Source organism: Sphaeramia orbicularis, chromosome 21 (genome assembly GCF_902148855.1).
Source record: "Sphaeramia orbicularis chromosome 21, fSphaOr1.1, whole genome shotgun sequence".
Taxonomy (NCBI): domain Eukaryota; kingdom Metazoa; phylum Chordata; class Actinopteri; order Kurtiformes; family Apogonidae; genus Sphaeramia; species Sphaeramia orbicularis.
Window position 1 is genome coordinate 52,803,867 of NC_043977.1, and position 23,839 is coordinate 52,827,705.

Genomic DNA, 23,839 nt, shown 5'->3' on the forward strand with positions numbered 1-23,839 from the left:
TTGCATTTCACAAATTCATCCAAGGGCAAGACTGGACCCTTTGGTGAGCCGGATTTGGCCCCCGGGCCGCATGTTTGACACCTGTGCACTGGATGGAGTTTTGTGGGGATAAAATTGGTTCTCTGACCATTATTCTGCCACTATCAGGTCGATGTAGCTCAAATTGAGTTCATATCAATTGTTTAACAATTATCGTGGATAGATTTATAAATAGCAGAGGATTGGGGGGATTTCAGGGATATACCATTGCTGTCGGCCCCCAACAGCGTAAGCCTCATTTTTACTGAATTTTATTATATTTATACACTCAAAGTAGTTCTGTAACATATAACATATAATGTTTTATAATGTTTTTATGTTTCTGCAAAGCACCATAAAAAATATCAATGAATAAAACGGTTCATTCCACAGACACCACAGTACTTCATGTTATGGATAACAGCGCTGTCCAAACTTTTTTTTTTTCTCCATCAAGTTGCTTTTGATTGAATTCAATTGAATCAAGTGCAACTTGCCAATGACTGGAGGAGCTGGAACAGATACGATCCAGTTGTACGAAATATTGGACTTTGGTTCAAAGCCAAAGTCAAGCAGTGCATCAGTAGTTCCCCATTGAATGTCATTAACCCATAAAGACCCAAAGAACCACCGTCGACCAGAACCATCTACTGATCTAAACTGTTTAATACCTGTTCATCCACTTATTCTGTCAATACATGGAAATAATTGGTGTAAAATACAGTTCTTCATCTTTTCATGGTCATCAGATATGACCATATTTGGACATTCAGAGGCTCTGTAATTACCGTGGAAACACCGTCATCTTCTACAACATCGATTCACTAGTAAAACCCATGGAGTCGGATCAATGACAGTGGATGGAGACACTGGGTTTATGTTCTGTTAATGACAGATTTTGCTTTAAAAGTCACCTTTTCTTCAGTTTTCTCTGTTTTTGATTTAATTAATCTGAGCTTTTATGAACATTTACATGATCAATGAATTAAATATAGGAAAATACAGTTTTTTCACTGAAAACATGCAAATACAGAAGATATTATTACAATAAATGGTGATAAATCACTTAAGACAGGTTAAATTTGGAGAAAAAAATCAACTGAGGGCTGCCACAAAAGCAGCACTGGGTCTTTATCTGTTAAAAACGAACCAGTCCAGTAACAGGAATAATGATGAAAGAGGTTATTTTTATTACTACACTGTAAAAAAAAACAATAAAAAATAACGGAAAATAACCTCCTCATAAAAATACGGTAATTTTCCATAATTAAAATAGTTTTTTGCCCTAACTTTACATGAGATTTTGCATATTTTTTTGACTTTTTAATGTTTAATAAAGAATATTTACATGTATTAAAACAATCAAATTACCTATAAATATAGATATAAATAATTTTCAATGAGACATTCACAAAAATACATTTATTCAACATTTTTGTTGTGAAACCTCCCGTAATTACACACAATATTTGTCAATTAACAAACAAGTCTTGTTAATCTTACAGAACAAACACTTCTTTTACAGTTAATTGTCAGTAATTTATCTTGTTTTATTATTTTTTTTACAGTATTAAACTTTAAATTAAGAGTTTAATCTCATACATAGAAAAGAAATATTTTTGAAATTATGATACATTTGCAAATGTATTTTAGCTGTAATTTTCTGTGAAAAAAAAGAAAACATTTCTTTTAAAAAATGGAAATTTTATGGTTATTCACAGTTGCACTTTTTTCATGTTATTTTACATATGACATGTAAAATCACAGTCTGTTTTTGTTATTTCATTGATATTTTCCTGTATCTTAAAAATACAGGAAAAATATGTAAAATAAACAGTGAAAATTTTGTTAAATTACAGATTTTTTTACACTGCAGTTTTATTCACCAGTTTTTCCACAGCTGAATGAGGTGAACTATGTAAAATAATCATTGCTGTATCAGATAATTTTATTGTGGCAGGCCTACGTCAAAAATACAATGATAATAAAATACAAATGACTTTTACACATGACAAATTCAAAATGTTCGGTGTTTATTTTGTCAGTTCCCAGACTACACTGTAAACATGTCACAAAAGAACGTGTCGCTTCTAATTCCACGTCTGAAAAGAAACACTATTGACCTTTTTTAACCCTTCGTATCGACCCAGTTTCAGTCTGACCTACTTCTATATGTTCTCCCTGATGGTGACTTTCATTTAAGTGGTCTGAGAGAACGAAAGCCCCTGGAGGGCGGTCATTACAGCCTGGACATGCCTGTCGGACATACTTCTGTTGGTCCCAGGATGAAAGATTTGTGTGCAAACACGTGTGAAGGACCTGGCCAGGTGAAGGCTAACAGTGTTAAAAAACATCACGCTGCACAGTGCATTACCACTTCTGATATTACACATCACAGTACTTAAAATAGCCCCCAGAGCAGCTGCTGACAGTGGTTAATGACGGGACTCTGTGTGTGTTTATATATAGACACATACTCACAGCGGCCAAAAAACAGCCACAAACAAATCCTTGTTGTATCACCTACAACAGGGGTCTCAAACATGCGGCCCGGGGGCCAAATGCCAAACGTTCCAATCCGGCCCGTGGGATGAATTTGCAAAATGCAAAAATTCCACAGATTCATTTTAGTTCAGGTTCCACACACAGACCAATATGATCTGAAGTAAAATATCCTACAAAAAAACATAATCACTCTATATTTATTCTCAGTTTGATATGAAGGAAATATTACATTATGTCTATAAATAATGACAACTTCAAATTTTTGTCTTTGTTATAGTACAAAAAATAACATTAAGTCAGGGGTCTCAAACTCATTTTTGTTCAGGTTCCACATTCAGCCTGATTTGATCTCCAGTGGGCCGGACCAGTAAAATAATAACAGAATAACCTATAAATAATGACAACTTCAAATTTTTGTCTTTGTTTCAGTGCAAAAAAAAAACATTAAATTATGAAAATACTTACTTTTATAAACCATCCAAACAAAAAAGATGTGAATAACCTGAAAAAAACTGAAATTTCTCAAGAAAAATAAGTGCAATTTTAACAATATTCTGCCTCAACTTATCATTTCTACATGTGCATTATAAATCAGATCTACAAAGACACTAAACACTGAGGAACAGGCAGAAAACTGTTAAAATTGTGCTTAATTTTCTTTAGACACTTCAGGTTGTTTATATTTGTTCAGTTTATTCACATTTGATTGTTAAAGGATAGTTTGTAAATGTAAATATTTTTTATAATTTAATGTTATTTTTTGTACTAAAACAAAGACAAAATTTGAAGTTGTCATTATTTGTAGGCATAATGTAATATTTTCTTCACATCAAACTGAGAAGAAAATATGGAGTCATTATTTTTGTAGGTTTTTATGCTGTTATTATTTTACTGTAGATCATATTAGTCTGTATGTGGAACCTGAACTAAAATGAATTCAACAGCCTTGACTGTGGAATTTTTGCACTTTGAGAACAAATTGGAGTTGTCATTGTTTATATGTTACCATGATTGTATTTTACTGAATCATTCTCACTTGAGATTGAATTGGTCTGAATGTGGAACCTGAACTAAAAGGATTGTTAATATCTTACTGTAATTTTTGCATTCCACAAATACATCCCACAGGCCGCATTGGAACCTTCGGTGGGCCGCATTTGTTTGAGACCCCTGCATTAAAATATGAAAATATTTACATTTACAAATTATCCTGTAACAATGAAATGTGAATAAACTGAACAAATATGAACAACCTGAAATGTCTAAAGAAAATTAAGCACAATTTTAACAGTTTTCTGCCTCTTACTAAGTGTTTAGTGTCTTTGTAGATCTGATCCATAATGCACATGTAAAAATGATAAGTTGAGGCAGAGTTTTGTTAATATTGCACTTATTTTTCTTAAGAAATTTCAGTTTTTCAAGTTACTCACATCTTTTTGGTTTGGATAGTTTATAAAAGTAAGTATTTTCATAATTTAATGGGGGGTTTTTTTGCACTAAAACAAAGACAAAAATTTGGAGTTGTCATTATTTCTAGGTTATTCTGCTGTTATTTTCCTGGTCCGGCCCACTGGAGATCAAATCGGGCTGAATGTGGAACCTGAAAGAAAATGAGTTTGAGACTCATGATCTACAACAACCAAGCCGCATGTTTTTACGCTGTACCCCGGCCTTTTCTGTGCATGTGCAGAAACACCCAAAATGAAACCACTGACACAGGACACGCCAACATCATCATGTCTAGTAAATGTCAACATAATCAGAGTCCTGCTGCACAGAGTCAGACAACACACTCTCCACACAGAATGAGCTAAGGTCCAAATAAAGCAAGGTTGCACTGTACAAGCTGAAAACCATCCCAGCTGGACTAGTTTAAAAAAAGGAGACGTTCACTTAACCCAGACGGACCTGGTGCTACTTTTGTGGCACTTCCCAATGAATTTTTTCTCTTTATATAACCTTTTTTAAGTGGTTTCTCACCATCTATTATAATATTATCCTCTGTTATTTTGTGTGTGTGTGTGTGTGTGTGTGTGTGTTTCAGTGAAAATCAGGTATTTTATTCTATTTCATTTATGATGATGATGATGAACGAATGTTTATTTCAGTTAAATACAAAATACAAAACACATACATATTAAAAAAACAACAAAACAAAACACATACATATTAAAAAAAAACAAACAAACATAAATTAACACATTTTGTTACTGAAAAGGAAGAAGCTGAAGCCGGAGGCTTATTTCTGCTTCTCCTATTCACATCCTTAGTCCACACCTGAAGTTGCAGCACATACAGGGGTTGGACAAAATAATGGAAACACCTTCTATGATGCCACAATGTTAGGTGTTTCCATTATTTTGTCCAACCCCTGTAAATACTTAAACACAAATTATACTACATTCAGTGTTATAAGTCATTTTGTAATCATATTACTTTCATAGCCCTTCATAATTTGACAAATTAAATTCTTTTTGAAACTCAACAGTGAGCTACACAATTTCACTTCATCCTTCAATTCGTTCCATAGCTTGACACCAATAACTGAAACACTGTGATATTTAACGTTTGTTTTTACTTTACATTTTTCAAACACAAACATCCCTCTTAAATTATAATGTCCTTCTCTTAACTTAAACATTTTCTGAATACAAAAAGGAAGGTTTTTACTTTTAACGCGAAACATAAATTCCATTGTTTTTAAATATACAATATCAAAAAATTTTAGTAAACCAGATTCTACTAAAAGTGGATTACTTGATTGGAGATAACCAGCTTTGTTTATGACTCTAATAGCTTTTTTTTTGGAGTTTTATTATCGGGTCTAAATTAGTTTTATACACATTGCCCCATATTTCCACACAATATGACATATATGGCATTACAAGTGAACAGTACAATATATGCAAACATTTTTTGCTAAACAAGTCCCGAGTTTTATAAAGAATCGCAACAGCCTTGGACATTTTGCGTTTGATATATTCTATTTGTGGTTTCCAACAGAGTTTATGGTCAATAGTCACTCCCAAAAATTTTGTTTCGTACACCCTTTCAATTTCAATTTCATTAATTTTCAGTTTTATATCATAATTTCCCCTAGCACCACCAAAAACCATAAATTTTGTTTTATCTTCATTAAGTGACAACTTATTTACGTCAAACCATTTTTTTAACTTGACCGATTCCTTTTCCACAGTTTCTAATATTTGTTTCATATTTGCTCCCGAATAAAGCAAATTAGTATCATCTGCAAATATTGTAAATTTTAACTCACTAGATGCCATAAAAATATCATTTAAATAAAGTATAAATAACTTGGGTCCCAGAACTGAACCTTATGGGACCCCACATGTTACTTTTCTAAAAATGTCATTTTTATTCATTCATTCCAATCTAATAATTGGAAAGAAGCAGGATGAAGAAAACTTCTAATACCTGCCCCTTTCTTCAAACATCTGCTTCCATCAGATACGTGCCATTACAGCTGTAACAATAAACAGTTTACATCACGTGTCCTGTCGGTGTCCATGTCTGTGTCCAACGTCAGCTTTTCCGTCCCCTCACTCCCTGACAAACATCAACAATGTTCCAGAGGCACACCAAAGGTAGAAAAAAAGAGTTCTGTTTTCATAATAATAACACTAACCTCTTCTACATGTTTACAGCAGTGGCTGCAGGACTAGAGCTGAAACATTTAACCTCCTCAGACCCAGCTATGGGTTTTCTGTCCACATTTTGTAGACAAGACTTTCACAACTTTATACGAAAAAAAAAAAAAAAGAAAAGAAAAACTGTCCACCAGAAAGGATATTCCATATAAATTTTAAAAACTGCATCTGAAAATACTGTTGCATCATGATGTTTCCAATATTGGCACTTATTTAATAAAAAACAAAAAAAGCTGGTACTTTGCTGACATTTCCTGGGTCTTAGGAAGTTAATTGACTCAAATCAATTTATTAAAATGATTCGATTGCAGTTTTCCTGAATTGAAGCTCCTTTTCCTTCATGTCTCTGCCTCTAAACATTGGTTCCACTCTTGTGTTTTACACAGACAGTTATTGTGACGCACATGACGCCTGGACCAACCCCCAGTTGGATGTTAGTTCCATGTTCAGTTGGATCCAAATGTGTTTCAGACTGACCTGACAGATTACAGGTCAGAGATGGAACTGGACTGGTTTGGTCTTTATAGATATTTTTTTATACTGTTGTTATTGTTGTTGTTATTTCTATATAGATATTTTTTTCTATATCCTTTTACTTTTATACTTTTTGTGGTTGTTGTTTCAGCTGCTTCTGGAATAAAGGACACGTTTGTCATTTTCAGTCATGTCTGTTTTATGTTTGTACTATTTTTTTTTTTTTTTTGGCCTATTCAGATAATTGTTGAATTAAATTAAATCAAAGAAAATAATTGATAGATTAATCGATCACAAAAATCTACTTTCAACTCCATGTTTGTGAAAGACAGTGAGAGGCTGAGAGGACATGAGGACATGAGGACGGACTGAGACAGCAGTCCTCCAGAGGCACTGACAGGACAAGGAATCACACTAATCTTTTCCGTTAGTTTGGATATTATACTGATTTTCCACTTCAGTGTACGCTACATTTAAAATATTTTTTTCCACTTTTATTTGGGTCTGTACCGTCCTTTCCCACTGAGGACTGAAGCCCTGTCGTCTCTTCAAACCAACCCAGTAACTCTGTCCTCTCCTCCATCATCCAGATCTTTGTCTGTCACCTTAACACTTGACAAAATCCAAAAACCACTACATTTCAAAATTATGTCCACAGTGTTCTATCCTATTTTGACGGCAGTATTTTTGGACCATGTCTTATGGAGTTTAAAATAAAATCTGGATTGCATTTTTATAAATTTCCAACATTATGTTTGTTGTTGTTGTTTCAGATCGGTCTAGTATCAGCTGTTTCTTCAGTGAACCAGGCTGTGTTCAGTGGATGTAAAGTAGGGTGGACATATCAGAGCCACATTAGTCTTATTGACACTGATATTGACCAATAAGATAAATACGTCACCAGTGATAGTGTGTCGTGTCCATGCCTGCTTCAAATATATGTTTATAATAAACATTTGTCTGTTTGGTGGGGGACACAGTGGTGCAGTGGATAGAACTTCTGTCTCACAGACAGAAGGTCCTGGGTTTGATTCCACACCAGTCGATGGGGGTGGGACCCTTTCTGAGTGTGAGTTTGCATGTTCTCCCTTTGTCTGCGTGGGTTCTCTCTGGGAACTCCAGCTCCTCCCACCATCCAAACACATGCACTGATAGGTTAAAGGGTTAATCTAAATCACCCATAAGTATGAATGTGACAGTGGTTGTTTGTCTATATATGTTCAGTCCTGTGATGAACTGGAGACATGTCCAGGGTGAACCCCGCCTTTGCCCATAAGTAGCTGAGATAGGCTCCGCCCCCGTGACCCTAGTGAGATAAAGAGGGTTCAGAAAATGAATGAATTTGTCAGTTTGCCGACACCATAAATACAGGTAATCACATTAATGTGTTACCTGTATCAGATCAACTCCAAATGTACTCTTTTAATTATGACCTTTGTTTGCCATAGTTTATTTGAATTTTATACAATAGTTGTGCATTTCAGTAATAGTATTGTTTTTATGTTGAAATGTTCTTCATAGAAACAGAATTCATTGTAGGTGCAACAAATGTTTCTTCTTCATAATTTGTATGTACGCAATTTGACTATTATTCGACAGCAGTGGCAGAAAATTAACAAATCCTTTTAATTGCAATTACATGTATGACTACGGACTCTTGTTCCCAGGTAAACCCCCCAACCCCCCACCCCCATATTACACCATGTGCATGTGCAACCACAATGTAAATATGTAAATACTATTTACATATGAAAAAATGTTCAGTTCATCATTTATACATGTGTATTATAATGTACAGATCACAGTGGATCTACAAATACACAGAAATTTAAACCTCCTCAGGACCCAGCTATGGGTTTCCTGTCCACATTTTAGACAAGAGTTTCACAACTTTATGCAAAAAAAAAAAAGAAAACTGTCCACCACCAAGGACATTCCATAAAAAAATTAAAACTGCATCTGAAAGAAACTGTTGCATCATGATGTTTCCCATATAGGCACTTATTTAATAAAAACAAAAAAAAAGCTTGTACTTTGCTGACATTTCCTGGGTCTTAGGAGGTTAATAACATACTGAATATTGGCCCAATTACATTTCCTTCTTTAAAGACATTTCAGGTTGTCAGATTTTTTTGTGAAAGATAGTTTTGTAAATGACATTTACATGCAATTTGAATTTTTTTACACTAAAAACAAAGACAAAAATGCAGAGTTGTCATTATTTATGTGTTATTATGGTCTGGACCCACTTGAGATTATATGGGCTGAATGAACTCAGTTGAGTCTGACACCACTGACTGTTAACATCTCTGTAATTTCTACATTTCACAAAGGCCGTTTTCACACAGCGTACCTGAGTCTGTACCGTACTTGGATACGTTCACACCTTTCATGCAGATGTTGTGTTCACGTGCACGTACCGTGGCCCATGCCTGAGTACAAGTGGGTGTTACAGGACCAAAACAGTAGGTGGCGGTGTGGAGGGAAATTCTGTCGCTATCCAACAAACGACAGGAGTCAGAAGAAAACAAAACCTTACGTCATCAACCCAGCGACTGTCTGTTCATTTGTCTAAACAGGTAATACTTGTCTGTTTTCCTGTTTGAGCCAAAGTGAAGCAGAGCCACCTTCGTTGTCCCTCATATTCACCCAGTGGTTCAAGGTCCATAAGGTGAACCTGTGCTGCACAGATCTGAGGCTTTTTCAGGAGGACAACAGGTCTACGGTCTATGGTCCTCATGGTGATTGGTCACTTCCGTTCTTGGGCACAAATCGCTTTCACACTACAACGTACCGTACTGGAGTCCAGATCAAGGTTATTATTGTTAACGAAAACTAACGAAATGACGAAAACTAGCATTGTAAAAACATCTTTGTTAACTGAATAAACAAAAACTATAATTGAAAGAAAAAAATGATAACTAACTGAAACTGTATTGTGGTGTTTACAAAACTAACTAAAACGCATAAAAATTATGCATAAAATTCCCTTCATTTTCATCTTTGTCAATGCTGGATTGATATGAAATCGATTTATTTCCCCTCGAGCAATTTTTGCTGCTGGCACCATATGATATTAATAGTCTGTCACTTCTCATCACTTGTGGTTTCCAGTCGTCTTCTGGTCCCACTCTACCTAGAAACCATGGAGACTATAGTTGAGAGAAGCAGCAGAGTCCTGTCTGGGATTTATTTGAATACGACGGAGAAGAAGAAGAGAAAAGATATGACAAAACTAAAACTGAACTAAAACTAAGCATTTAGAAAATAACAAAAACTAATAAAAACTAGCAAACCTGCTCTAAAAACTAATTAAAACTAACTGAATTGCTAATAAAACTAACCATAATGAAAAATCCCAAACTATTATAACTTTGGTCCAGGCAGTCCGGACCCAGGACTACCTTCTTAGCTGGACTCGGAACATTTGCATCCACATTGATAAAATTAAGTGGACTTTGGGGTCAAACGGACACAGATAACGGACTCGGGTACACAGTGTGAAAACACCCAAACTCATCCTGCGGCCCAGAGTGGACGTTTTGGCTGGCCAGTTTTGGCCCACGGGCCGTTTTATTTACTAGGGCTGTGTATTGGCAAGAATCTGGTGATATGGTACAAATCGCAATACTAGGATCACAATATGATTTATCCACAATATATCATGATACGGTTAAAAAGGCAATTTTTTTGTTTGTTTCTTTTTTTAAAATGATTATTTCCTGGAAGAGTTGAATTACACCAGAAATATGCACAAATACTAAACACATTTTCATTTGATCAGATCCTGTGTTCAAACTTAAATTCTGCTTACAGACATTACAGTTTAAGATCCTGATCAAATGTTCATATTCTATTAGTTCAGAACTAACATCAGAACAGTATTTTTGTGCGATCCCAACAAAGGAACTAACATTATTGAATTAAAGAGTGTTAAATAAAAATAAATAAAATATAAACAAAAAAGAAAAACAAAATTGAATCTCCCAATATCTGCATTTGAATTAATACTTTAAAATATCGATACAGTACTTTTTAATAAATATAAAGGAAAATTGCGATATATTGCAGATTCGATATTTTCTTACACCCCTAATGTTTACGACCCCTGCTGTGAGCACTTTAACTGCCCTGGCCTTTTATTTTTCAGATCTGTGTGTATAATTAGGTTCCAGAAACGGAGGCCGGCTGTAGCCCAGCTCTTCTGTGGAATTCCTCACACCTTCCTATCAGAGGCCCAGACACCGATAATGAGGCTACAGCATTTCCAACAGGCAGCAACGACCTGGCGCCGCATCAGCACGTTTTAGGCCCACCCAGTTGAAGGCAGAGTTCTGTGGGACCCTTTGGGCCTGGACATGCCTCTGTGCTGCTGCTGCTGCTGCTGCTGCTGCTGCTGCTGCTGCTGCTGCTGCTGCTGCTATTCCTATCCAGACGCTGGAAGAATGAGGCCTACCACCACCCACTCTCCCACTGACACCTGACACTCCGGTACAATCTGACAACTGCCTTCACACTGCTCCTGAGCTCAACAGGGTCACAGGTTTAGGGTAGTCCAGGAAGACCTAGGTCAGGTCAGACCTCCATCTGAACCTACATATGAATGCTCAATGAAGTTAAGTGTCCTTTTGTTTTTTGTTTTTTCAGGGGTTTTTTTTTGTTTGTTTGTTTGTTTTTTATTTGAATGTAAACCAAAAATAGCAAAGAAAACCTAAGAAAGAAAAAATAAACACATTCGAAAAGGAGCCACCCACCTGTCCCATGATCCACAAATAACTCCCAAATTTTACACATACTATAAATAAACTCTGACCAAGTCTAATTATACATTGTGTATCATAATACATTATTCATAATCATATCATACACATTATATACATTGTATAATAATACATTCCATCAGTGATTTTCAAACTTGGGTTGGGACCCCATGTGGGGTCACCTGGAATTCAGATGGGGTCACCTGAAATTTCTAGTGATTGATAAATAAATAATAAATAAATAAATAAATAAATAAATAAAATAAAAAAAATCACTAATAAAAATATATAGTGAGCTGATGGAGAGACAATCCCAACACATAAAAGACATGACAAACTGTGGTTGTGAAACTGCAGCACTGTGGTTCTGTTGATCTGTCAAATGTTCATTGTGGTCAGTTTCAGATGCTGCAGCTCTTTCATAATTCATAGTTGAATTCTTCTTTGTTCAGCATTAATTGTCCAGCCTTGTAAATCCAAGCGGACTGACTGTACATATCCTGGCCAAGGAAAATCCAATTCTCCCTTTGTGCAGTAATCTACACCTGATTTACTGCCTCTGTCCACAATAATATACATTATATAGACTAGATGTCCTCCACAATTAATGTTTATTTGTAAATCGAATAGCAAACTATTACATGATCAAAAACAAATTAATTTTAGCAAAAAAAAAAAAAAAAGTCCTCAGTTTTGAATGTCTGGGGTCGCAGAAATTTGTGATGTTAAAATGGGGTCATGAGCCAAAAAAGGTTTGAAACCCACTGCTTTATATATTAATATCCTCCGAGACCCAGAAATGCATTTTTGTCCTCTCTAGGGGACAAAAGCTTTACAGTTCACTTAAAAACTGCTGTCCATTGCAAGGCATTCCATTAAAAAATAAATAAATAAATAAATAAATAAATAGAAAGAATTTTAAAAAATGTATCTGAAAAAACTGTTGCATTATGCAGTTTCCATCAAGATAATTGTTTAATGTTAAAAAAAAAAAAAGCCCACAAAACTTTCATTTTCCTGGGTATCAGGAGGATTTATTCTCTACAACAGGGGTCTCAAACTTATTTTCTTTCAGGGGCCACATTCAGCCGATTTTGATCTCCAGTGGACCGAACAGTAAAATAATAACAGAATAACCTATAAATAAGACACGCAGAATTTTTTGTTTTTGTTTTAGTGCACAAACACCCCTAAAGTATGAAAGTACGTACTTTTATAAACTATCCGAACAAAAAATGAAATGAATAACCTGAAAAAAATTTAATTCTTAAGGAAAATAAGTGCAATATTAACAATATATGCCGCAACTTATTATTTTTACATGTGCATTATGGATCGGATCTTACAAAGACACTAAACACTGAGTAACAGGCAGAAAACTGTTAAAATTGTGCTTAATTTTTTTTAGACATTTCAGGTTGTTCATATTTGTTCAGGTTATTCACATTTTATTGTTACACCCAGTGTACCTCAGGTATTGTCTATCTTCAGGAATGCCGCCCCACCACCAGGAACATGCAAGGGGGAAACACAACACCAATCAGTTCATTCTGTCCAAGTCTCCGTCTTGTGTGGTTGCGTGTGAGGCAGGATTTCGGTCACACCCACCAAATCTCAATCCAAGGAGAAGCTGGCAGCCCTGAAAAATCCCCATAGTGTTGAACTTAGTTTTGTTAATCTGATATATGAACTCTAGGGTGATGCATGCTATGGACCTAAAACAGCCAACCGGTTGGAACAGGCCAAAGTCTACCCCCATGACATCAGCAGTGTTGAGTGATTTACACAGGAAACTACTTCATTTAGCAACATTTTATTGGCCGTTCAGCTTTGTCAGGTAAGTTAAGAGAGAAGATGAACTAATGACTTTAACTCTTGAAACTCTAAACCAGGGGTGTCAAACACTCAGCCCACGGGACAAATCCAGCCTGTTCCAATCTGGCTGCAGGAGGAAGTGCAAAAATTACACTGTAGACATTAGCAGTCAAGGCATAATGACCTATAAATAATGACAACTAGAAATTTTCTTCTTGGTTTAATGTGAACAAATAACATTAACCCTTTCAAACACAATGGTCACTCCAGTGGACAGTTCTTCTCCAGCTGTTCTCTTGTATATTCATGGCTTTTGTTGTTTTAGTTCCATATCAGCCAACACAGTGGACACTTATGCACCATCCCATAATACACTGACATTCATACAAATACTGTAACTTTATGCTCTTGATAATCCTGATCCGTAGTAACATGATTGAGGGTAAATCAAATGCTAGTTAATTTTAGACTGTAATTAAAAGTTTTCTAAAAACAAAAAGGTTTTATATATATATATATATATATATATATATTATCTCCATGAAGTGAGTAAGAACTAGTATTAGAGTATGATAAAATGTGAGAAAACATCAGATTAGCTGCATCAAAAATGCTCTTGTTTCATAGTTTTCACACTTTCTGATATTGCACTTTAAACACATGGTTCTTTACTTCAAAAATTAACCATTTGATGCATGAATTATGAGAACGTTAGTCAAGATTTTTGACAAAAACAAATATCTAAAACACACAGTACTATATGATGGCACAATCACGCAAGTATATTATTATTTTCTATAAAAGAAAAACATCAGGCATTTCAAAGTGTACATACTGTAGATCCTTTATTGCTCCACACAACAGTGCCTTGCTGTTCACAACCCTTTGCCCTGTTTAATGTGAATGCAATGTATAATTTTATCCAGCAGGATGTCACCACATTTAATTGTATCAAATGCTTCAAAACACTGAACCATTTTCAACACAATCACTTCAGATTGATTCAGTGGTTCAGAAAGCTTCAGTTTCTCCAGCACTACCTAGAGTCGCCTGAGAACACCCCGCTAATTTTCTTTTTTGATATAAAATTTCTTTTTTTTTTTTTTTTTTTTAATATATCAATCTCTTTATGTAGCTTTGGCTATAACTCTGAACACTTTCAAGCACTTAAACTAAAATTCAAGCACTTTTCTAACCTTAAAAGCACAACATGAAATTCAAGCACTTTCAAGAATTTCAAGCACCTGTATGAACCTGTATCTAACAACAAACAGAATGTATGAAAAAAATAATAAAATACGGCTGGAAAATAAACCAATTCTTACTGCTCTTTTTTTGTTTGAGGTTCTTGCTTATTTGGTCTTAGATTGGACTAACCAGCTCTGCAGAAGTGTCTCCAGATTTCTCTGTGTGTTCTGTGTAGGGGATGAACGGTCTTTGACACTGAACAAAACCCATGGGCTCCCTCCAACACTGGACTGTATATGGAACCTTATTTGGCCCATTTAGCGATGGCCCAGTTTATCTGTGTCCGTTGTAAACATTATCTACAACTGTTGATAGAAAGATTTGAAAGCAAAAAAAAAGATCCGAACTGAAAAAATAAGATTTGAAACCATAAAAATAAGATCTGAATCTGAAAAGGTAAAATATGCAACTGAAAAAAATAAAACCTCAAATATTAAAATATAAATGAAAGTGAAAATGAACAATAAATAATTTATTCAAAAGGATTACTGAAGTGAATCAAAATTATATTTAACTGACAAAACTTTTCATACACTTATTTTCAGTTTGAATACATGTGTATTTTTTAAAATTCAAGATCAAAACTTAAATTTTCAGTTTCAAATTTTATTTTTTTCATATATGAAACTTACGGCCACAGATTGGCTCCATAATGGCCTAGTTTATCTGTTTGTTGTAAACATTATCCCAACAGTCGATAGACTGGCTCATCAAATGATTCATACTGTGATGCTTTTACTTGTGTGACAGGGTTTTGTGCATTCATTTAATTTTCCTCTGACCCTTCGGATTATAATAGTTTTCGATCTTAAATAGATCTTAAATCCACAAATAACTGTCTTTAGGTCATAAACAATGTTTTGATCCAATTAATCAGTTCTATCAAACTCATGTTAGTTGAGGTTCACAGACAGAGGGTAAAATAATAGAATAGAAATAATTAAGTTTTTCTCATTTGGTGCAAAAAGTCAAATTAAATTATGATTTTTTTTTTTTTTTTTTCTCAAACAAGGGCAATTTTAACAATATCACATATTATGTGTTATATAAGAAAAAATGAAAGAATGGAAGTCTTTTTTTTTATCACATTGCCACTGTCATGCCTGTGAAATGACTTTCAATAAAGAAAGTTAATTAAAAAAAAAAAAAAAACAATTATGTGCAACTTATCATTTATACATGTGTGTTACAGATCACAGTGGATCTACAAACACACAAACATTTAGTAACAGGAAGAATATTGGTACAATTTTTGAGTGGAACTAAAATGAGTTTGATTTTCTTGACGGTTCATTCTCTTGCACTTTCCAAACCCAATCCAGCCAGACTGGACCCTTTGGCCCATGGGCCAGGATTTAGACGTTTGATTATTAAAAAACAAATCCACACACACAATTTCTTTTTTTTTTTTTTTTTTTAAAAGATGGTTTTATTTTTTGTGGCCCAGTTTTCAGTTGTGTACAGGTGTGAAAACAGACTGAACTGTGTGGACTCCCATGCATGTGGACGTGGATGTGGAGTGGTTGCGCCGTCTTCCGTACTTGGACGTCTGCATCAGAGGACATCAACGCGAGCAAAGGACTCGGTCTGTGCCCAGGTTGTTCTCCACAAACACCTCATACTTGCCAGCGTCAGACACCTTTGCATTTTTAATGGTCAGAATGGTGTTGGTGTCTCCGACGTCAAAGAAAACCCTGAAAGACAAGTTCAGTTATCATCTGTAACATCTGAGTCACTAATATTAACCCCTTTCATGCACGAATTATAAAACCCTTAGTCGAGATTTTTCTCCTGAGTGTTTGTATTCCTCTTTAGGCATAAAAAAACAATGCAATTGATTTTTTTTTTTTTTTTTTTTTTTTTTTTTTTTTATGAACCTGTTTTTCATGGAGTTACAAACACGTCCACTCAACTGGACACCATGCATTTAATTTTTTGAGGCAAAGAAACATGTATTAAAACCCATCATCGGAACGTCATATACTGTGTGAAAACTGTTCAATCATTCATATGTTTTGTTTATTTCGAGCATTTACAGAATACATGCAAATTCAAAATTCCAAAATCATTCATCTGCACTCGAAAAGGAGTTGTAAGAGAAAAACTATGAAACAAAAATATTTTTCATGCAATAATCTGATGTTTTTGTACATTTAACATACTCTAATACTAGTTATTACTAACTTCATGGAGATAATATGCAAAAAAAAAACAAAAAACCTTTTTGATTACGAAAACTGTTAATTATAGTTATAACAATTAGCAATTGATTTAAAGCATGTTACTACAGATCAGGTTTATCAAGAACAGCAAAATTACAGTAACAGTATGCATGTCAGTGTATGGGATGAAGCGTAAGTGCCCACTGTGTTGTTGATATGGAACTAAAACAACATTAACCTATGAATATACAAGAGAACAGCTGTAGAATAACTGTCCACTGGAGTGACCACTATGCATGAAAGGGTTAAAGTCACACTGAACTTCACAGAGTAGGTCACACATGGACACCCTAGTGCTTCTAGTCTTCACATCTGAGTGAACTGGGTGGATGAATGAATGGATAGATAGATCGATAGATAGATAGATAGATAGATAGATAGCTATAGTAGATAGATAGATAGATAGATAGATAGATAGATAGATAGATAGATAGATAGATAGATAGATAGATAGATAGATAGATAGATAGATAGATTGTCCTACCTGTCGTCTTCGTCGATGTCGTCTCCATCTTTGAGCCAGGCCACGTCTGGAGGAGGTTCCCCCCTGATCTCGCCTTCAGGACCACTGTGGTCCCCCTCTTGGCCTTGATGTTGTCGGGGCCTTTAGAAACTTTAGCCGGAACTGGAAAACAAGGGGGCAACACTAAACAGGAATTCAAATTAATTTTATTATAGAGCCCAGTATCACAACAAAGTCGCCTCACAGGGCTTTACTGAAATTGTTGAATTGAATAAAAAAAAAAAAAATCATGAAAAAAGAACAAAACAGTCAAATTAGACCATGGGTTCCCAAAGCGGGGGTCGAGGGACACCAACAGGGGGTGGTGAGTTGATTTTCAGAAACTTCTGTCAGTGACCCCTTCAGTACTTAAGACAGATTAAGGCATCAGTATTGCACTGTCAATTCCAAAGGAGAACTAGTGACACATGAGTTTGTAATAACAAAGGACAAGTTTTTAGTTTGACACAGCAGAGGCTTCTGTCTTATCAGAAGACCATTAACTAACCAATGACAAACAGGTTTGGCTTTGTTGGGCCTACAGGTTTGACTAACGGTGTCACATTAATTAAAATAAAAATAAAGATAGAAGGGCCAAAAAGGTTTGTAAAACAGACACATTAACCTAAATAACATTACACACAAACCCCTCTTGAACCTTTGCACATAAAACACAATACAATGAGTTAAAATGTCCAGTACCCACAATGCAATGCGGCAAATATGTTACAGTATGATTGCGTGAGTCCTGTGTGCATGTTTATTTTATGTTTCAGGATAGTGGAGGTCACCAGCCTCTGGCACCGTTATTTTGGGGGTCGTGAGTTTAATAGTTTGGGAACCTCTGTTTCAGACAATCACATAAGGACTGTTCGAAGGAGAGGGAGAAGGTGTCAAACCCAGAGCAGTTCCAATGTTAGAGAGACGACTGTAAGACTGATCGGCCACTTCATAAGGACAACCACGACAGTAAAATCCTAAACCAACAACAACCTAAACCAGGGCTCTCAAACTCATTTTCTTTCAGGTTCCACATTCAGCCCGATTTGATTTCCAGTGCGCCGCGGACCAGTAAAATAATTACCTATAAATAAAAATAATGACAACTCCAAATTTTTTTGTCTTTGTTTTAGTGCAAAAACCCCCATTAACTTATGAAAATACTTACTTTTATAAACTATCCAAACAAAAAAGATATGAATAACCCTGAAAAAACTGAAATTGCTTAAGAAAAATAAGTGCAATCTCAACAAGAAAAGCACTCAGAGAGCGCAGACCTCCGCAAGACAGATCTGCCTCCTGTGCATGTTTGTTTGTTTGTTAGCAAGATAAGTCAAAAAGTTATGGATGCCCCCCCCACCCCTGATCACTACCAAAATTTAATAATTTCTTCCTTGTGCCAGTATCAAACATTTCATGAAAATTTCATGAAATCCATCCATAACTTTTTGACTTATCTTGCTAACAAACAAACTAACAAACAAATAAACAAAACAAACACGCACGCACACAAAGCAAAGCGATCGCAATACCTCCTGGCGGAGGTAACAAGTGTTCAGAGAATGCAAACCTCCCTGAACGGTGTGCATGTGTGGATCGAACTATTTCTTTTTAAATTAAACAGTTTCCAGGTTGTTCCATACAGCAGAACAAGTTGCAGATTGGTACCAGTCATGTTTATGTCAAATTAGATTAAATTCCACTCAATATTTGTTGAGTTATAATGAAAAATGTGTTGGTAAATGGGATTTTCAAAGTTACATGTAAATGTCCACAGAGTCCACATTCCACAGTGGATGTGGACAACTTTGTGCCAGATACAAGATATTGTCTAAGCTACAGGTGGATCAATTAGAGGCTAATCGGAGAGTCGTTGTGAATTTATATGAATTTTTGAAATTGCTCAATGATGAGAGATAGGAAAATTGTAGATGTTGTGACCTTGCTGTGACCTTGAACTTTGGCCTACTTGGCCCAAAATTTAATGGGTTCATCCAGGGCCTAGGCCTATCTGTGGGTACAATTTTGGTAAAGATGGTGGTAATAGTTTTCCTGTAAAGTTGTAACAAACAAACAAACACACAAGTGATCACAATACCTCCTGGTGGAGGTAACAGTATCTGCCTCAACTCATCATTTTTACATGTGCATTTGGATCAGATCTACAAAGACACTAAACACTTAGTAACAGGCAGCAAAACTGTTAAAATTGTGCTTAATTTTCTTTAAACCAGTGGTTCTTAACCTGGGTTCGATCGAACCCTAGGGGTTCGGTGAGTCATTCTCAGGGGTTCGGCGGAGGTCCAGACACACACTCGACTCATTAGTCAGGTGTGTGTGTCGGGCTAGGTCCGGTGTATGTAAACAACGGCTTCGGAGACTCTTTCTCTGAATTGACATCCAATATACGCGGTGTATTGTTGTTGCTTATAGCACTACAACACATCCGGAAGTGTTTATAATCTCTTCCACTCGTCTGACGATGACTTATTTCCACATCGTTGTTATGACTTTTGCTACTTCCTGTTAACCACAGAGGCAGCCATGTGTAGCGTTTGTTTACATTTTCTGGTCACCGCACTGGTCAGTTACAATCATGTGACGACCGACGCACCGTCGCGGACGGAGAAAGAGAGTGGCACCTGCCAAGGTGAAGCCACGCATTTCTGAATGGTCTCTCAAAGGCAACAGCAGAAAGTCACACTGATCTGCAGTAAATATTCATTATTATTATAGCCTGATGGAAATTAGGTGATGGGTGTGTGTTAAAATGTTAAAAATGATAAATAGCATAAATACAATAAGTTCATTATTGGAATACATAAGGTTAAAAATTAAACCATTTCAGTGTGGTAGTACTAAAAAAGGTCATGTCTTTGTGACAAGGTATGAATTTGTTGTGAGTTCATGCACTGTATGGTTTTGTTCTTTGAGCACAGTGATGTTAATGCACGGTTCATTTGTGCACCAGTAAAATATATACCTGTGTCTTGAATTTGAAAAAAATCATATTGTATTTTTTAATAAAGAAGGGTTTGGTGAATGTGCATATGAACTGGTGGGGTTCAGTACGCAACAAGGTTAAGAACCACTGCTTAGACATTTCAGGTTGTTTATATTTGTTCAGGTTATTCACATTTTATTGGTTACAGGATAGTGAGTAAATGTAAATATTTTCATATTTTTTTACTGTTATTTTTTTGAACTAACACAAAAGACAAAATTTGTAGTTGTCATTATTTTATAGACATAATGTAATATTTTCTTCACATCAAACTGAGAAGAAATATGGAGTTTATGGGATATTTTACTTCAGATCATATTGGTCTGTATGTGGAACCTGAACTAAAATGAATAAGTGGAATTTTTGCACTTTGTAAATTCATCCCACAGGCCAGATTGGAACCTTTGGTGCGCTGCATTTGGACCCCGGGCCGCATGTTTGAGACCCCTGAACGAGAGGAAATCAGTCCAACCACTTTGTACAAATGAATGTGTGATTCACAGATGTGGCATCAGTGGAAGACAGTCCACTGAAGTCTAACGGTTCTGGTTCCATACACACCTTCTACCAGGATACAGGCAGATCCTGACGTCGGTCCAAACGGGTTTTTAATGGTGACCGTGTACTTTCCCAGATCAGCTAGAACTCCGTCTCGAACCACCAGTGCCACAAAATCTGGGTCTTCAAACACGTAGCGGTATTTGGGCCCATCCTTCAGCTCTTTGCCGTCTTTGTACCAGACGATGAACGGATCTGGGAAAGCGCTGACTCTACACTCCAGCTTGGCGGCGCTGCCTTCCACCAGAACCACGTCTCTGAGCTCCTGCAGGATCTTTGGGGGCCCTTTCTCCCGGAGCTCCTTTCGGGACCTTTATGTGAAACACAAACAGAGGAGGATTGGACCTTTGGATGAGGTGGTTCTGATCAGACTGTTCCGCAAACGGTGGAAGCACCTGTGACCCGGTATGAGGCTTGGATCCGGATGGCGGCCTCCTGGACCTGAGGGTCATTGATGTTCAGAGTGAATCCAGGGGGAGGTGTGGCCTTCACTTTGGACATCTGCAGGGGTCAGAGGTCAACATTTAGAAGAACTCTTACAGGGAGACTGCAGACAACTGTCTCTGAAACTAGACTCCACATCGAACATTGATTTGTAGGATTTAAGAATGAGTTGTCATTGTCAGGGTGTCAAATTCTGCTGTTTAGTGAAAGACATGTTAACCCTTTAACCCCTTACATGTCTGTGGTGAACGTTCTGAATGTAGGATTTATTTTAAATATTCATAAAAATTCAACAATTTGCTCAATGGGAAAAATTTCCGATAGTGCTGATAAAATAGACCTTGTTCTTTCCATAGACATCTGAGCATGCTCAGTTCACCCCCCACCGCCTGTGGAATGGGGGGTAAAACGCAGAGCAGTGAGTGAGTGTAGTGACTTACCATAAAGCAGATGGTTTGGGCTTTTTTTTTAATTTTTTATTCCCGTTTTCCTTGAGGGTTTTTCTTTTAATTGTGTTTTTACCAAGTTTTGACAGTTGGATCAGGGCTCATGGGTCAAAGGGTGAAAAACAGAATATCCTGTATATGTAAAAACTAAATTCCAGATCATTTCTTAAAAGGTCACTGCAAGACAGAATTAAGCTTCAGTTTTTCAGATTTTTGGGCATTTTTTCCTGGTCCAGACATTTTCAGCTAGTGCTAAACAGTGTTTTATGCAAAGTACTTCACTGTAAGCACTGGAGAAATCAATCAATCAATCAATTAATCACATTTTATTTATATAGCACCACATTATAGCAAAAGTCATCTCATCACACTGTACATTTAGAGCTGGTCTAAAAACAGACTGTTAGGCTCAAATCAGAACCGGACTAGACTATTTCCTGAGGTCGGTACAGTCTATGTAAAGCTACTGCAGACACTTTGCTGGTTTGTGTTCTGCAGCAAAAAGAAAGAGTTCAGGCTCAAAATGTTGCGTTCGTGTCCATGTGCTCTGGAAAATCAGCCCAATGCCGCCCCCCTCTGTCTATTTCAGGCATTAGATTGAAAGCAGTGACAGATTACGTTGCCTTCTTCTCCCCAGACATATGATTTATTAATAGTTAAAACGCAGATCGACTTTTCCACCTGCCCTTACACACTAACACAGTGTGATCATAACTGAGTGTTCTTTATTAAACCACAGCAGTAAAATTTTCTCTGAGAAAGTCCGTAAATATATTTTCACATCTAATGGAACGTGACTGAGAACATCCATTGTCTGATCTTAGAACAAAACTGAGCTAAAAACAGAACAAAAAAAACCTAGTTTGAAGCAGATATAAATACACACACACACACACACACACACACACACACATATATAATATATATATATATATATATATATATATATATATATATATATATATACTACATATATATATATATATATATATATATATATATATATATATATATATATATTACTGGTCAAAGTTTTAGAACACCCCAATTTTTCCAGTTTTGTATTGAAATTCAGTCAGTTCCAGTCCAATGAACAGGTTGAAATGGTACAAAGTTAAGCGGTGACCTGCTAGAGGTTTAAAAAAAAAAAAAAAAAGGTAAGGTTAAACAAACTGAAAAAATAACGTACATTCAGAATTATACAAAAAGGTGAACAAGAATGGGTTAACAACTTAAAGCAGTTCTGCAGCAATGGAGGGTTGCTCAAGCCTGGAAAGTCGGTGTTACCAGTTCCTCCAGGTGTCCCAACGTTTGTGAATTCCTTCCAACCCCCTGTGTCTGCAGAAAAGAGTGTTGGAACACACTTTGGTACCATACTGTTGTGAGCATTATTTGAACTGTATAGTACTGCAGAGAAGTAGTGTGTTACTATAAAAATAGAAAAGAGGAAAAGGCAATTAACGATAGAAGAGAGACAGACCATCAGAAACACTGAAAACTGTAGGTGTGTCCTATAGAGAAATGTCCAAGAAAGTCCAGGTGTCAGTCAGTCCAGTTTCCTTCAACCATCCAAAGGCACTCAGAAACTGGAGGAAAAGCTGACAGGAAGAGGTCTGGCAGAGCCAAAGCCACAACAGAATCAGAAGACAAGTTTCTGACAGTCAACAGCTGGGAGTGAGAGGAGACTGAACAGGACAACAGCTGAAAGCACAGAGAGATAGTGGAGGAGTAAGCAAGTCTGAGTTTATACTGTGAAACAGAAGACTGAACAGTTGCAGGTTTGATGGGTTGAGTTGCAGCTAAGCCGTTGCTGAGACTTCAGAATAAGAAAAAGAGGCTTGGCTGGGCCATGAAACACCACAGTGGACTACTGAAGACTGGAAGGAGGTGTTATGGACTGAACAAACCTGCAACTGGAAGTCTTCTCTTCACAGCTGAAACTGAGACTGCTTACATTGATTTTAAGGTGGGTCATTTCTGAGCCACTGATGGAAGAAGCGCAGGGTCCAGACACTCAGGCATTGAGGGTTAATGAACATGTAAAAGGCGTTCTTGTATTTCTTACCTTGGTTCACTTCTGCATGGACTCCAGAGTCAGCAGACTGAAAACTCTGGACTCTTTATATCTGGAGGTCTGGAGGAGCCCCGTAGGCCCTGAAGGTTCAGGACCAACAT

At 36.3% G+C, this 23,839-nt stretch overlaps 1 pseudogene; it reads right to left on the reverse strand.

Moving 5' to 3' along the window:
• Nucleotides 1-16,042: 16,042 nt before the first annotated feature.
• Nucleotides 16,043-23,839, reverse strand: LOC115412076 (CAVP-target protein-like; annotated as a pseudogene).